Below are 16,186 nucleotides of genomic sequence, written 5' to 3' on the forward strand. Positions count from 1 at the left end.
ATCAGACGCACGTATGATGATTTATGCCTTCCGAAACTCGAGATTTCGTTTGAGGGTCTCGGTTTTTGGAAAATTTTGAACTGTCTAATATTACAGTTTTAACTCCATGAATGTCTTAATAATGATAAATGAAGAAACTTTAATAAATGGAGTATGACCATCAGACTCACGTATGTTGATTTATGCCTTCCGAAACTCGAGATTTCGTTTGAGGGTCTCAATTTTTGGAAAATTTCAAACTGTCTAATATTACAGTTTTAACTCCATGAATGTCTTAATAATGATAAATGAAGAAACTTTAATAAATGGAGTATGACCATCAGACGCACGTATGTTGATTTATGCCTTCCGAAAGTCGAGATTTCGTTTAAGGGCCTCGGTTTTTAGGAAATTTTCAAACTGTCTAATATTGCAGTTTTAACTCCATGAATGTCTTAATAATGATAAAAGAAGAAACTTTAATAAATGGAGTATGACCATCAGGACGACGTATGTTGATTTATGGCTTCCGAAAGTCGAGATTTCGTTTAAGGGCCTCGGTTTTTAGGAAATTTTCAAACTGTCTAATATTGCAGTTTTAACTCCATGAATGTCTTAATAATGATAAATAATGAAACTTTATTAAATGGAGTATGACCATCAGACGCACGTATGATGATTTACGCCTTCCGAAACTCGAGATTTCGTTTGAGGGTCTCGGTTTTTGGAAATTTTCAAACTGTCTAATATTGCAGTTTTAACTCCATGAATGTCTTAATAATGATAAATGAAGAAACTTTAATAAATGGAGTATGACCATCAGACGCACGTATGATGATTTATGCCTTCCGAAACTCGAGATTTCGTTTGAGAGTCTCGGTTTTTGGAAAATTTTAAATTGTCTAATATTACAGTTTTAACTCCATGAATGTCTTAATAATGATAAATGAAGAAACTTTAATAAATGGAGTATGACCATCAGACGCACGTATGTTGATTTATGCCTTCCGAAAGTCGAGATTTCGTTTAAGGGCCTCGGTTTTTAGGAAATTTTCAAACTGTCTAATATTGCAGTTTTAACTCCATGAATGTCTTAATAATGATAAATAAAGAAACTTTAATAAATGAAGTATGACCATCAGACGTACGTATGATGATTTACGCCTTCCGAAACTCGAGATTTCGTTTGAGGGTCTCGATTTTTGGAAAATTTCAAACTGTCTAATATTACAGTTTTAACTCCATGAATGTCTTAATAATGATAAATGAAGAAACTTTAATAAATGGAGTATGACCATCAGACGCACGTATGTTGATTTATGCCTTCCGAAAGTCGAGATTTCGTTTAAGGGCCTCGGTTTTTAGGAAATTTTCAAACTGTCTAATATTGCAGTTTTAACTCCATGAATGTCTTAATAATGATAAATGAAGAAACTTTAATAAATGGAGTATGACCATCAGACGCACGTATGATGATTTATGCCTTCCGAAACTCGAGATTTCGTTTGAGGGTCTCGGTTTTTGGAAAATTTTGAACTGTCTAATATTACAGTTTTAACTCCATGAATGTCTTAATAATGATAAATGAAGAAACTTTAATAAATGGAGTATGACCATCAGACTCACGTATGTTGATTTATGCCTTCCGAAACTCGAGATTTCGTTTGAGGGTCTCGATTTTTGGAAAATTTCAAACTGTCTAATATTACAGTTTTAACTCCATGAATGTCTTAATAATGATAAATGAAGAAACTTTGATAAATGGAGTATGACCATCAGACGCACGTATGTTGATTTATGCCTTCCGAAAGTCGAGATTTCGTTTAAGGGCCTCGGTTTTTAGGAAATTTTCAAACTGTCTAATATTGCAGTTTTAACTCCATGAATGTCTTAATAATGATAAAAGAAGAAACTTTAATAAATGGAGTATGACCATCAGACGCACGTATGTTGATTTATGGCTTCCGAAAGTCGAGATTTCGTTTAAGGGCCTCGGTTTTTAGGAAATTTTCAAACTGTCTAATATTGCAGTTTTAACTCCATGAATGTCTTAATAATGATAAATAATGAAACTTTATTAAATGGAGTATGACCATCAGACGCACGTATGATGATTTACGCCTTCCGAAACTCGAGATTTCGTTTGAGGGTCTCGGTTTTTGGAAATTTTCAAACTGTCTAATATTGCAGTTTTAACTCCATGAATGTCTTAATAATGATAAATGAAGAAACTTTAATAAATGGAGTATGACCATCAGACGCACGTATGATGATTTATGCCTTCCGAAACTCGAGATTTCGTTTGAGAGTCTCGGTTTTTGGAAAATTTTAAATTGTCTAATATTACAGTTTTAACTCCATGAATGTCTTAATAATGATAAATGAAGAAACTTTAATAAATGGAGTATGACCATCAGACGCACGTATGTTGATTTATGCCTTCCGAAAGTCGAGATTTCGTTTAAGGGCCTCGGTTTTTAGGAAATTTTCAAACTGTCTAATATTGCAGTTTTAACTCCATGAATGTCTTAATAATGATAAATAAAGAAACTTTAATAAATGAAGTATGACCATCAGACGTACGTATGATGATTTACGCCTTCCGAAACTCGAGATTTCGTTTGAGGGTCTCGATTTTTGAAAAATTTCAAACTGTCTAATATTACAGTTTTAACTCCATGAATGTCTTAATAATGATAAATGAAGAAACTTTAATAAATGGAGTATGACCATCAGACGCACGTATGTTGATTTATGCCTTCCGAAAGTCGAGATTTCGTTTAAGGGCCTCGGTTTTTAGGAAATTTTCAAACTGTCTAATATTGCAGTTTTAACTCCATGAATGTCTTAATAATGATAAATGAAGAAACTTTAATAAATGGAGTATGACCATCAGACGCACGTATGATGATTTATGCCTTCCGAAAGTCGAGATTTCGTTTGAGGGTCTCGGTTTTGGAAAATTTTGAACTGTCTAATATTACAGTTTTAACTCCATGAATGTCTTAATAATGATAAATGAAGAAACTTTAATAAATGGAGTATGACCATCGGACGCACGTATGTTGATTTATGCCTTCCGAAACTCGAGATTTCGTTTGAGGGTCTCGATTTTTGGAAAATTTCAAACTGTCTAATATTACAGTTTTAACAAAATGAATGTCTTAATAATGATAAATTAAGAAACTTTAATAAATGGAGTATGACCATCAGACGCACGTATATTGATTTATGCCTTCCGAAAGTCGAGATTTCGTTTAAGGGCCTCGGTTTTTAGGAAATTTTCAAACTGTCTAATATTGCAGTTTTAACTCCATGAATGTCTTAATAATGATAAATGAAGAAACTTTAATAAATGGAGTATGACCATCGGACGCACGTATGTTGATTTATGCCTTCCGAAAGTCGAGATTTCGTTTAAGGGCCTCGGTTTTTAGGAAATTTTCAAACTGTCTAATATTGCAGTTTTAACTCCATGAATGTCTTAATAATGATAAATAAAGAAACTTTAATAAATGAAGTATGACCATCAGACGTACGTATGATGATTTACGCCTTCCGAAACTCGAGATTTCGTTTAGGGTCTCGATTTTTGGAAAATTTCAAACTGTCTAATATTACAGTTTTAACTCCATGAATGTCTTAATAATGATAAATGAAGAAACTTTAATAATTGGAGTATGACCATCAGACGCACGTATGTTGATTTATGCCTTCCGAAAGTCGAGATTTCGTTTAAGGGCCTCGGTTTTTAGGAAATTTTCAAACTGTCTAATATTGCAGTTTTAACTCCATGAATGTCTTAATAATGATAAATGAAGAAACTTTAATAAATGGAGTATGACCATCGGACGCACGTATGTTGATTTATGCCTTCCGAAACTCGAGATTTCGTTTGAGGGTCTCGGTTTTGGAAAATTTTGAACTGTCTAATATTACAGTTTTAACTCCATGAATGTCTTAATAATGATAAATGAAGAAACTTTAATAAATGGAGTATGACCATCGGACGCACGTATGTTGATTTATGCCTTCCGAAACTCGAGATTTCGTTTGAGGGTCTCGGTTTTGGAAAATTTCAAACTGTCTAATATTAAAGTTTTAACTCTATGAATGTCTTAATAATGATAAATGAAGAAACTTTAATAAATGGAGTATGACCATCAGGCGCACGTATGTTGATTTATGCCTTCCGAAAGTCGAGATTTCGTTTAAGGGCCTCGGTTTTTAGGAAATTTTCAAACTGTCTAATATTGCAGTTTTAACTCCATGAATGTCTTAATAATGATAAATGAAGAAACTTTAATAAATGGAGTATGACCATCAGACGCACGTATGTTGATTTATGCCTTCCGAAAGTCGAGATTTCGTTTAAGGGCCTCGGTTTTTAGGAAATTTTCAAACTGTCTAATATTGCAGTTTTAACTCCATGAATGTCTTAATAATGATAAATAATGAAACTTTATTAAATGGAGTATGACCATCAGACGCACGTATGATGATTTACGCCTTCCGAAACTCGAGATTTCGTTTGAGGGTCTCGGTTTTGGAAATTTTCAAACTGTCTAATATTGCAGTTTTAACTCCATGAATGTCTTAATAATGATAAATGAAGAAACTTTAATAAATGGAGTATGACCATCAGACGCACGTATGATGATTTATGCCTTCCGAAACTCGAGATTTCGTTTGAGGGTCTCGGTTTTTGGAAAATTTTAAATTGTCTAATATTACAGTTTTAACTCCATGAATGTCTTAATAATGATAAATGAAGAAACTTTAATAAATGGAGTATGACCATCAGACGCACGTATGTTGATTTATGCCTTCCGAAAGTCGAGATTTCGTTTAAGGGCCTCGGTTTTTAGGAAATTTTCAAACTGTCTAATATTGCAGTTTTAACTCCATGAATGTCTTAATAATGATAAATAAAGAAACTTTAATAAATGAAGTATGACCATCAGACGTACGTATGATGATTTACGCCTTCCGAAACTCGAGATTTCGTTTGAGGGTCTCGATTTTTGGAAAATTTCAAACTGTCTAATATTACAGTTTTAACTCCATGAATGTCTTAATAATGATAAATGAAGAAACTTTAATAAATGGAGTATGACCATCAGACGCACGTATGTTGATTTATGCCTTCCGAAAGTCGAGATTTCGTTTAAGGGCCTCGGTTTTTAGGAAATTTTCAAACTGTCTAATATTGCAGTTTTAACTCCATGAATGTCTTAATAATGATAAATGAAGAAACTTTAATAAATGGAGTATGACCATCGGATGCACGTATGTTGATTTATGCCTTCCGAAACTCGAGATTTCGTTTGAGGGTCTCGGTTTTGGAAAATTTTGAACTGTCTAATATTACAGTTTTAACTCCATGAATGTCTTAATAATGATAAATGAAGAAACTTTAATAAATGGAGTATGACCATCGGACGCACGTATGTTGATTTATGCCTTCCGAAACTCGAGATTTCGTTTGAGGGTCTCGATTTTTGGAAAATTTCAAACTGTCTAATATTACAGTTTTAACTCTATGAATGTCTTAATAATGATAAATGAAGAAACTTTAATAAATGGAGTATGACCATCAGACGCACGTATGTTGATTTATGCCTTCCGAAAGTCGAGATTTCGTTTGAGGGCCTCGGTTTTTAGGAAATTTTCAAACTGTCTAATATTGCAGTTTTAACTCCATGAATGTCTTAATAATGATAAATAAAGAAACTTTAATAAATGGAGTATGACCATCAGACGTACGTATGATGATTTACGCCTTCCGAAACTCGAGATTTTGTTTGAGGGTCTCGGTTTTTGGAAATTTTCAAACTGTCTAATATTGCAGTTTTAACTCCATGAATGTCTTAATAATGATAAATGAAGAAACTTTAATAAATGGAGTATGACCATCAGACGCACGTATGATGATTTATGCCTTCCGAAACTCGAGATTTCGTTTGAGGGTCTCGGTTTTTGGAAAATTTTAAATTGTCTAATATTACAGTTTTAACTCCATGAATGTCTTAATAATGATAAATGAAGAAACTTTAATAAATGGAGTATGACCATCAGACGCACGTATGTTGATTTATGCCTTCCGAAAGTCGAGATTTCGTTTAAGGGCCTCGGTTTTTAGGAAATTTTCAAACTGTCTAATATTGCAGTTTTAACTCCATGAATGTCTTAATAATGATAAATAAAGAAACTTTAATAAATGAAGTATGACCATCAGACGTACGTATGATGATTTACGCCTTCCGAAACTCGAGATTTCGTTTGAGGGTCTCGATTTTTGGAAAATTTCAAACTGTCTAATATTACAGTTTTAACTCCATGAATGTCTTAATAATGATAAATGAAGAAACTTTAATAAATGGAGTATGACCATCAGACGCACGTATGTTGATTTATGCCTTCCGAAAGTCGAGAATTCGTTTAAGGGCCTCGGTTTTTAGGAAATTTTCAAACTGTCTAATATTGCAGTTTTAACTCCATGAATGTCTTAATAATGATAAATGAAGAAACTTTAATAAATGGAGTATGACCATCGGACGCACGTATGTTGATTTATGCCTTCTGAAACTCGAGATTTCGTTTGAGGGTCTCGGTTTTTGGAAAATTTTGAACTGTCTAATATTACAGTTTTAACTCCATGAATGTCTTAATAATGATAAATGAAGAAACTTTAATAAATGGAGTATGACCATCGGACGCACGTATGTTGATTTATGCCTTCCGAAACTCGAGATTTCGTTTGAGGGTCTCGATTTTTGGAAAATTTCAAACTGTCTAATATTACAGTTTTAACAAAATGAATGTCTTAATAATGATAAATGAAGAAACTTTAATAAATGGAGTATGACCATCAGACGCACGTATATTGATTTATGCCTTCCGAAAGTCGAGATTTCGTTTAAGGGCCTCGGTTTTTAGGAAATTTTCAAACTGTCTAATATTGCAGTTTTAACTCCATGAATGTCTTAATAATGATAAATGAAGAAACTTTAATAAATGGAGTATGACCATCGGACGCACGTATGTTGATTTATGCCTTCCGAAAGTCGAGATTTCGTTTAAGGGCCTCGGTTTTTAGGAAATTTTCAAACTGTCTAATATTGTAGTTTTAACTCCATGAATGTCTTAATAATGATAAATAAAGAAACTTTAATAAATGAAGTATGACCATCAGACGTACGTATGATGATTTACGCCTTCCGAAACTCGAGATTTCGTTTGAGGGTCTCGATTTTTGGAAAATTTCAAACTGTCTAATATTACAGTTTTAACTCCATGAATGTCTTAATAATGATAAATGAAGAAACTTTAATAAATGGAGTATGACCATCAGACGCACGTATGTTGATTTATGCCTTCCGAAAGTCGAGATTTCGTTTAAGGGCCTCGGTTTTTAGGAAATTTTCAAACTGTCTAATATTGCAGTTTTAACTCCATGAATGTCTTAATAATGATAAATGAAGAAACTTTAATAAATGAAGTATGACCATCAGACGCACGTATGATGATTTATGCCTTCCGAAACTCGAGATTTCGTTTGAGGGTCTCGGTTTTGGAAAATTTTGAACTGTCTAATATTACAGTTTTAACTCCATGAATGTCTTAATAATGATAAATGAAGAAACTTTAATAAATGGAGTATGACCATCAGACTCACGTATGTTGATTTATGCCTTCCGAAACTCGAGATTTCGTTTGAGGGTCTCGATTTTTGGAAAATTTCAAACTGTCTAATATTACAGTTTTAACTCCATGAATGTCTTAATAATGATAAATGAAGAAACTTTAATAAATGGAGTATGACCATCAGACGCACGTATGTTGATTTATGCCTTCCGAAAGTCGAGATTTCGTTTAAGGGCCTCGGTTTTTAGGAAATTTTCAAACTGTCTAATATTGCAGTTTTAACTCCATGAATGTCTTAATAATGATAAATGAAGAAACTTTAATAAATGGAGTATGACCATCAGACGCACGTATGTTGATTTATGCCTTCCGAAAGTCGAGATTTCGTTTAAGGGCCTCGGTTGTAGGAAATTTTCAAACTGTCTAATATTGCAGTTTTAACTCCATGAATGTCTTAATAATGATAAATAAAGAAACTTTAATAAATGAAGTATGACCATCAGACGTACGTATGATGATTTACGCCTTCCGAAACTCGAGATTTCGTTTGAGGGTCTCGATTTTTGGAAAATTTCAAACTGTCTAATATTACAGTTTTAACTCCATGAATGTCTTAATAATGATAAATGAAGAAACTTTAATAAATGGAGTATGACCATCAGACGCACGTATGTTGATTTATGCCTTCCGAAAGTCGAGATTTCGTTTAAGGGCCTCGGTTTTTAGGAAATTTTCAAACTGTCTAATATTGCAGTTTTAACTCCATGAATGTCTTAATAATGATAAATGAAGAAACTTTAATAAATGGAGTATGACCATCAGACGCACGTATGATGATTTATGCCTTCCGAAACTCGAGATTTCGTTTGAGGGTCTCGGTTTTTGGAAAATTTTGAACTGTCTAATATTACAGTTTTAACTCCATGAATGTCTTAATAATGATAAATGAAGAAACTTTAATAAATGGAGTATGACCATCAGACTCACGTATGTTGATTTATGCCTTCCGAAACTCGAGATTTCGTTTGAGGGTCTCGATTTTTGGAAAATTTCAAACTGTCTAATATTACAGTTTTAACTCTATGAATGTCTTAATAATGATAAATGAAGAAACTTTAATAAATGGAGTATGACCATCAGACGCACGTATGTTGATTTATGCCTTCCGAAAGTCGAGATTTCGTTTGAGGGCCTCGGTTTTTAGGAAATTTTCAAACTGTCTAATATTGCAGTTTTAACTCCATGAATGTCTTAATAATGATAAATAAAGAAACTTTAATAAATGGAGTATGACCATCAGACGTACGTATGATGATTTACGCCTTCCGAAACTCGAGATTTTGTTTGAGGGTCTCGGTTTTTGGAAAATTTTAAACAGTCTAATATTGCAGTTTTAACTCCATGAATGTCTTAATAATGAAAAATGAAGAAACTTTAATAAATGGAGTATGACCATCAGACGCACGTATGTTGATTTATGCCTCTTCCGAAACTCGAGATTTCGTTTGAGTTCTCGGTTTTAGGAAATTTATAAACTGTCTAATCTTGCAGTTTTAGCTCCATGAATGTCTTAATAATGATAAATGAGGAAACTTTTGTAAATGGAGTATGACCATCAGACGCACGTATGTTGATTTATGCCTTCCGAAACTCGAGATTTCGTATAAGGGCCTCGGTTTTTAGGAAATTTTCAAACTGTCTAATATTGCAGTTTTAACTCCATGAATGTCTTAATAATGATAAATGAAGAAACTTTAATAAATGGAGTATGACCATCAGACTCACGTATGTTGATTTATGCCTTCCGAAACTCGAGATTTCGTTTGAGGGTCTCGATTTTTGGAAAATTTCAAACTGTCTAATATTACAGTTTTAACTCCATGAATGTCTTAATAATGATAAATGAAGAAACTTTAATAAATGGAGTATGATCATCAGACGCACGTATGTTGATTTATGCCTTCCGAAAGTCGAGATTTCGTTTAAGGGCCTCGGTTTTTAGGAAATTTTCAAACTGTCTAATATTGCAGTTTTAACTCCATGAATGTCTTAATAATGATAAATAAAGAAACTTTAATAAATGGAGTATGACCATCAGACGCACGTATGATGATTTACGCCTTCCGAAACTCGAGATTTCGTTTGAGGTTCTCGGTTTTTGGAAAATTTTAAACAGTCTAATATTGCAGTTTTAACTCCATAAATGTCTTAATAATGAAAAATGAAGAAACTTTAATAAATGGAGTATGACCATCAGACGCACGTATGTTGATTTATGCCTCTTCCGAAATTCGAGATTTCATTTGAGGGTCTCGGTTTTAGGAAATTTATAAACTGTCTAATCTTGCAGTTTTAGCTCCATGAATGTCTTAATAATGATAAATGAGGAAATTTTTGTAAATGGAGTATGACCATCAGACGCACGTATGTTGATTTATGCCTTCCGAAACTCGAGATTTCGTATAAGGGCCTCGGTTTTAGGAAATTTTCAAACTGTCTAATCTTGCAGTTTTAACTCCATGAATGTCTTAATAATGATAAATGAGGAAACTTTTGTAAATGGAGTATGACCATCAGACGCACATATGTTGATTTATGCCTTCCGAAAGTCGAGATTTCGTTTAAGGGCCTCGGTTTATAGGAAATTTTTGTAGATACCCGTATCCGTCGATATTGGAATTTATAGAGAACCTGACAAACACCCGATGATGATAGGACACATGTATTTTTTAGTTGTCATTGTCATTTATTTGGGTTCGTTTTACGATGTAGAATGAGCGTTGTCGACGGAGTATTTTAATTTAAATGATTTTTAAATTAAAGTCTTTTTTAAGGTGATTTCAATTTATTTTATTTTATTTTGAATTTATTTTCCCAAGTTTATTTTATTGAAAATAAAATAAATATTTGATTTGAAAAATCATTTTATGAGTATATTTGGTTTGAAAAATCATTTATTTTAATGTGTTAATTGATTTGAAAAATCGATTTGAAAATCGAAAAGAACTCGTTTTGAACATGTGTTTTTGAGCTCGATTTTAGCTCGGTTTTTGAGCCCGTTTTCTTTGCGAATTGGCACGAATCTCGAGTACACTAACCAACCTAGACCAATACCCATCCACCCTAGTTCGAACCCCCTATCCATGGCCCAAGTTCTCGTCCCAAATCCCTCACAAACAGCCCGCAACAAACCGAGCAGCCCCCCTGTTTTGGCAGCTCAATCCCGAGCCCAAAACCCGCTCCAAACACCACCAAAACCCGTGCCTATTAACCCTAACCCATACCCTAATATCCTACTCATATTACCTTACCTTAATCACCAAGAAAAACTCCCAAACGAACCCTAGAAAACCCCCCAAAAGCTGCTGGACAGCAGCTATGTTCAGCAAGCCCGATTGCCTCTCCCTCTCTTTTACCCTACTTTAACTCCTTATAAATACCACCCCTTCACCATACATTCATTCCTCTAAGTTCTCCATACATCCAACCATCACCCACAAGCTTTAAACCTCAGAAACAAACCCTAATTGCCTCCCAAAAACCCTAAACAAAACCGACACACAAACTGAAACTGTTTGTGTGTCCTCCTCGAAATACAACTCGTTCCTCCATCAAACCTCCATCAAAACTCGATTTTCTTATTCCTAATTAACCACATAACATCCATCTACACATTAGACAAAGATTCACGAGCCAAATTGCCCTTGAGAGCACACGAAATCCCTCGAAAAACAGAGTGTTATACACTCTGTTTTCGCGGTTTATTCTTGTCTGTCCAGTTCTGTTTGTGCTCGTTTTTCGTGCCCAATAACCCAAAACAAGCAGGGGTTGCTTTAATATCCCTGTTCTCCTCTCTTTCTAGTTTTCAAAACATCTTTTAAATCGAATTTTCATCGTGAAACGAGGGAGATATCATCGTTTGAAAGTTGCTGTCCAGATTTGTCAAAAAACGCGTGTTGCTTTGTTCCTTCGTCGACGACGGCCTCTCGAGATAAAATCTACCATCGATTACGACCCAAGACGGTGTCAACGATACATGTAGGTTGAGGGTGCATCAAATCCTCCTCTTTTCCCTTTTATTTCGTTTGTTTTATGCTTTTTTTTATTGTCTTGTTTTTGTTTGTTTTTTTCGTTTTGTTTATCGATTGTTTAATTAATTATGAAACTAGTTAGTCCGAGTATGAGTTAAAGTACCACCATGAACACCCGCGTTGACTTGAGATGGGAAAATAAACCGCTACTTCAGTCGGTCGTACACCCCCGTCTCATTTACATATCCTCGTGTTCAAGGTAGGGCATAAACAAAACGATTTTCTAACTTCGCTCATCGCTTTTGACCCCTTTGTTATTTCGGCCAATTCGACATACCCTAGGACCCGTTGTATGTTAGTTTAACCTCTGATTGTTAACCTATGACTCGTTTAGATGACATTAGATCAATTTAATAACCTAATTAGACACATTAGGGTACATCGACATAGCTTTAAAAATCGATTAACAATTCTATAACCTAATTGAACGCATCTTTCATATCACTTGATTTCTCACTAGCATAGGAGTGCGTGATTAGCACCTCCCTATTAACACTCGACGAGTAAGCATTAATCTTATGATATCTGACCTAATTGGGCTCCTTAGGCCGTGTAGAATAACACACCCGCGCGTTTCTTCTCAATCGATCAACTTGTTTTCTAACTCGTTTTCTAATCCGTTTCGCAATCATTCGATCTAACTAATGAACCTAACTTAGGGACTAGGTTGGCCTTGTCTTGGCCGTGAGGGTGGCCGTTGGTTTGGGCCGTGAGGTGGCCGTTTTCTTTACCTTTCTCGTTTTGTTTTTATACCGTTTGTTTTCTCGTTGTTTCATTGTTTGTAATTTATCGTTTGTTTATCGAGTTGTAATTTTCGAGTTGGTTTTCTTTTATTGAGTCAAAACCTTTTCAAAAAACCTTAGTCTTGTTTGGTTAGACGGTTGTTCCCCAATGCTTGTAGGAGCGTAGTAAACCGCATGTTGTCTAAAGCAACATGGCCCGGTTTATGCTAATGCTTGCTTGGGTGCATAGCCCTATGTCTAATTCGATGGGATTAAGTGAAAGCACGCATTACGAGGAGTGACCCAAGGCCGTGTGTCATGTAGGCCGTGAGTCACCCCCCTTGTGCACGGTTTTCTAGGCCAAGTGGCCGTGTTTTGTGTCGTTTATAGTTACGTATGTAGCAATTGTATTTAAATCGAGTTGTAATTTATTTCTCGTTGTGTCGGCATGAAATGCCTGGGTTGTAATAGGATAGATCCCAATGGCTCCCCCATTCCTCCTAAGCCGTGTTTGCGCATCTTTTATTTCAAATCAACCAACATGCTAAAACAACTTTGACAAAGTTAGTATTCATGCATTAAACGACATAGAAATTATTGTCACATGTTAGGGTTTTAAAACGATATTTGCATATCATATATCGTAGTAGCTATGACCTTGTTTGAAATCTGACACTTGACTTAGTAGAGGCCGTTATCGACGGGCGGGGTTAGGTGTCCTTGTGGGCTTCCTAACACGTACCCTCACCCCTTACTCAAGATCTATGGTTTGTGGATCCGTCTAAATACCATTGGATTACGAGAGTCATTCAAATCGAGTGATATAGGGTACAAGTCTTTATCTTTAATCACTCGTAGTCGATTGGCTTTATGCTTTTCGATGAAAGGTGTAAAGTTGACTTGAACGGTTCCAAGTTCCCAAAAAACTTGGTGGCGACTCTAATTGGTCTTAATTCGATTCGAAAGAACCTCGAGTCGATTATGCCTAGTGTGGATCCCGCGGACGCAGATCCCGAGGGCCTTGTCCACCATTTGGCGACTCATTTGGGGAAAAGAGGACTAGTTACACTTTGTTTCTAGGGTCTTTTCCTCCGAGGTGAAACTTGAAAAGAAAGTGTTGGAAAGTAAAACATTACTCATAGTGCTACGATTCATGCATAAACCCTTAAGGATTTTCCCGGGCCGTCCCAGCGTTTCTTTGTGATGCGTGGGGGGCGACGTCCCACTATGCTAGGAAGCTGCACATTGCTCGCTTCCACTTCACCTCGCGTGGTTCTTGATGGTGGGGACGATCTTCTAGGTACTCTACCTTAAGACTCCTTGCTCTATAAGACCGCAAAAGGATGGAGGGCATAAACCTTCTTGTAGAAGACTTGCCGAGACTTAGAGATGTCTAGGAGCATACATCCTTGTAACATGAGAATGACAATGTGCAAATTGTTTTCCCGAGTCTTTTCGAAATTTCCCATGTCCTTTTCAAAACCGAACTTTTGAACAACTTACTTTCAAAATAGCATGGTTTTAAAAACGCGAAATGCTGCCCAAATAGGACTAGAAATTTCGGCCAAAACAAGCTTTTAGCCAAGATGTGCCCATTTCAAATCTCATTTTTCAAATCGATCATTCGTTTTTCAAAATCAATCCAAAATGCCTCTCGAACCTCAACCAAGCATGAAATGCGTCAAGTCGTGTCCAGGTCATGGCCGTGTTAGGCCGGGTGTGTTTCGTTCTAAGAGTCTAGAACACGACCTTGTTGGGTCACCCAAGCTCACCTCTTGGGCCTTGAGTCATGTTGGTCGACCTTTTGATCTAGGATAGTCCACAAAAACGCCCAAGCTAGGCCATTTAGGGCGTTTCACCCGAACCTATGGGCTATGTTAGTCCAATCACGGGTTTGGCCACACCGAGTCCGGTTTATAACCGATTTATGACAGTTTGAGTCATGTCGTTTTGTCGAGTCTAAAATGAACCAAGGTCTAGATCCAACCGTGAGTCGAACCTTTGGTTAGTCAATCTCAAGTCGTGTCTTTGTTTGAGTCAAGTTGGGATCGTGTCCTTAAGTGTGCAGGGGCTCTTACTTTAAATATTGACTCAGTACGGGGTTTTCTTGTAGAAAGGCCGCCAAAAACCCAACGTCAAGCAATGGAAAATGCTGGTAACAAGCTCACTGAGGCCGTGAACCTCATGATGACCCGAATGGATGCAATCGAGTCTAAGCTGAATGAAGATTCCCCTCCATCTACCCCACCTTTGACCGATCTGGAGAAACGGTTCAAGTTCATCGAAGACCATTTGAAACTCTCCCAGGGGAAGAACATCCACTACGAAAATGCTAGGGCCTATGCCCCAGTTCAGGATAAGTTGCCCACGAACATGGTACTCACTGACATCCCAAAGTTCAAGGGCACCGAAGATCCAGTCGACCATGTTAAGGCCTATAAAGGTTACTTAGCACTGAAGGGAGTACCTGCTGACATGCTCTCTGTAATTTTTGCCCAATCTCTGGGTGAACACTCGAAGGCGTGGTTCTATAATCTTGACCTTAAGAACTTTTCTACTTTCGAAGATATCACGGTGGAGTTCTGTAAGCACTATGCTGACAACGTCGAGATTCAAACCAACATAAGGACTTTGGAGGTAATGACACAGAAAGAAAAAGAAGGCTTTACTGAATTCCTTGCAAGATGGCGCGCTGAAAGCGTGAAATTAGCCAAGAAGCCTGACGAAGTTGAAATGGTAGATAAGTTCGTAAAGAATCTACGACCTATTTACCGCAATGCTCTAAAATACCAGAATTTTGGCTCTTTCAAAGAATTGATAAGAATCGGGATAAAGGTAGAAGATGATGTCATAAATTTGAGGTGAAAAGCCGAAAGGGTACCAAGGGGCCTCATCGTCTAGGACCAAAGCCCCAGCAACGACCCATTTAGATGAAGCCATCAATCTCTTAGAAGGGCAATCGAAGAAGTCGCAGCGCCAAACACCTAGGGCATTCACTGATATCGGATGCACTTATACATACGCTCTCCAAAGGCTCATAGCCCAAGGAAAGCTGAAGCCTATTGGTCCAACTCCGGACCCTCCCGCTGATCAACAAGGTAAATGGTATAAACCAAATGCCCTACTCGTGCCTTTCATCAAGGGAAAGGCCATGATCTTGAAAGGTGCTATCGATGAAGCACGAAATCCAAGACATGATTGAGAATGGAACACTCCCGATCCCATTGTCAAACCCAATAACATCTCCAATCCATTTGCCGATCACGCCAACTTTGTTTCTGTCGAAGACAATGTCGATTATTCCCATCTTATCCGCCCATGTCACTGGAAAGGAGTGTTTATCGGGAATATATTTGTGGATTGCTCTGAATTCTTGCCAAGCCCGAAGAATGAAATTCGAGTCGGGAGTCTTGCCCTAGAATGTACTCCTCTCATTAACGAAGTTAATAAAAGACAATTGGATTCACCAACCTTCATCATTGGCGTAGATCCTCAGAGGACTACCTCGGGATGGAGGCAAACCATCACAGGGATCAAGGACAAGAGCCGAGCATCTAAGTTGACAACTGAACAAGGGAAAGCTCAAAACTAGATTTAAAAATTATGAGTCGGAACTGTTTTCTTATCTTAGTCGAGTCGAGTCTAGGACTTTCTTTTCTTCAAGTTGAGTCGTTTGTTCCGCGATGACCTAGGGTGTGTCCTAGGAATCGTTCCTTCACGTCTGTTAAGCATTTGTCATTCCAATAA

The sequence above is a fragment of the Silene latifolia genome, chromosome 5 (genome assembly GCF_048544455.1).
Source record: "Silene latifolia isolate original U9 population chromosome 5, ASM4854445v1, whole genome shotgun sequence".
In the NCBI taxonomy this organism is placed as follows: Eukaryota; Viridiplantae; Streptophyta; class Magnoliopsida; order Caryophyllales; family Caryophyllaceae; genus Silene; species Silene latifolia.